Source organism: Chrysochloris asiatica, unplaced genomic scaffold, assembly GCF_000296735.1.
Source record: "Chrysochloris asiatica unplaced genomic scaffold, ChrAsi1.0 scaffold00180, whole genome shotgun sequence".
NCBI classification, from domain to species: domain Eukaryota; kingdom Metazoa; phylum Chordata; class Mammalia; order Afrosoricida; family Chrysochloridae; genus Chrysochloris; species Chrysochloris asiatica.
This window is the reverse complement of record NW_006408698.1, coordinates 3,831,100-3,833,070: the sequence shown is the minus strand read 5'-3', so window position 1 is coordinate 3,833,070 and position 1,971 is coordinate 3,831,100.

Below are 1,971 nucleotides of genomic sequence, written 5' to 3'. Positions count from 1 at the left end.
ACAAGCTGTGGTACATACACATAATAGAGTATTATGCTACCTTGAAAAATAACAAGGAAGCTGCATGCCACTTCCTAACATGGATGAACCTTAAGGGCATTATGTTGAGTGAAATTAGTCAGTCACAAAAGGAAAAATTCTGCATAGGACCACTACTGTAAAAGACTAAGAAAAAAAACCCATACTAATCCACTAATGTGGATTCTTGCCTGGTTGCCAGGACGTAGGGGTAGGGTTAGGGGCGGGAGGGGAAGGTGGAGCACAGGGCAGGGAATAGACACAGGATAATTTGGGTATTGGGGAGGGGGCAATATACAAGTAGGGAGAGGGGAATGGAAGAGTAAAGCAGATGGGAGAAAAATTAGACAGGTATGAATGGGTTAAATGGGACAGAGGTAAAAAATGATGTAGGCACAGCTTTAGAACAACAGGGCTCTGGAATACAGAGACTGAGATATGGTTGGAATGGGGAAAAGGAGGAATAATGTTAAGATGCTTGGCTGTCTTTTGAACCTTGGTTATCAGTGCATTATATTATAAAACAGACACTGGAGGGAGAGAGAAAGGAATAGCCAGCTTGTAAATCCATCTTCTGCCTATAACTGATTGGAATATCTAAAATGGGGCTACAATGTGTCCAGTGAAGGAGGTTTCCTGAGGAGCCTCTGCATTACATAAGACTATATGTGAAGACTGAACCACATCCAGATCTTCAGAGACGGGAAATTTCCACTTGAAAGGACGAGCAGACCAGCCTGGAGCAGCTAGAAAACCAGAAGATACTTCTTGAAAGAAAGACCTACAGGAAAAATAAAAAAAAATAAGGGCAGTCCCACTGTTACCACAAGAACAAGCAAGTTGCTTGCCCAGGAGACATCAAGACAAGTGGTCGGGTCCTCTCAGTGCAAATCCTCTTCCAAGACTAAGACACAATGGAAATACACGCTCTGATTGGCGACCACCCACGCCACCCATAAGGGGAAGTGACCGAAGAACATCAATGAAGTGGCAAGCTAAGCCCTGCATCGTTCAACAGACTACTGTGAACCCGGGTGGAGACCTGGTCAGCCAGCAGCGAAGCAAGACCTGGGGACTCATGGGCTTCAGAGTCATTGACACAGCCACAGAAGACTAGAGTGTAGAGCGACACGGCCAGCTGATAAGAAGAGGGTGGACAGACACAAGAGCACCAACACTTGCAGATGATACCCACTTGTCCTGGCTTCAATGACTGGATAAACAGAGCTCAACCCGAAGAAGACAGAAGAGGAAAAAAGCATCATCTGATACAATTTGATAAACTTGACCTACACCTATAAATGCAGTATCTCAAAAGAGGAAACAAATCCCTGCTGCAAGAATTATTCCCACCCCCTCCACACAAAGAGTAGACAGGGATGGGCAACTTGGACATTGGCTATCCAAAATGGGGGCAGGGATACAAAGGTAAGAAGTGACTGGCTTACAAGCTTTCAAGAGGGAACCTAGATCCAAAGGGCATGGAGGAAGGTAGAGTCTCCAGTGAATAGCAGCCAGCCTATCCAGGAAGGGCTGATGAAATGAAATGCAGATGGGTCTGTTGTGATGCAATTGTGAAGAATTGTTATCAGGACTGATTGTGAGGGTTGGGAATGTAAAGGTGGACATTTTATAGCAAGGAGAGGAGTGATTAACTTTTCAGTGTAGGAGCGGAGGGCCCTGGGACCATCAATGGAGAAGAGCGAAGAGCGGGACCCTACCCAGAGAAGCAGTGAGGCCTGAGATGGCGGCAGAGAAGTTGACTTGAAGAGATTGAGTGCCTGGGGACTTCAGATCCAGAGAGGGAGAGGGGCTGTGTGCTGAGGACCGTGGGGTGGGGGGGAAGGCTTGCAGGTTGGGTGATGATGCATGGACGGGATGGTAACTATGGCAATGAAATGATGTATGATAGAATGAATGTAAAACTAATGTTCTCCCATTTAAACTATCACA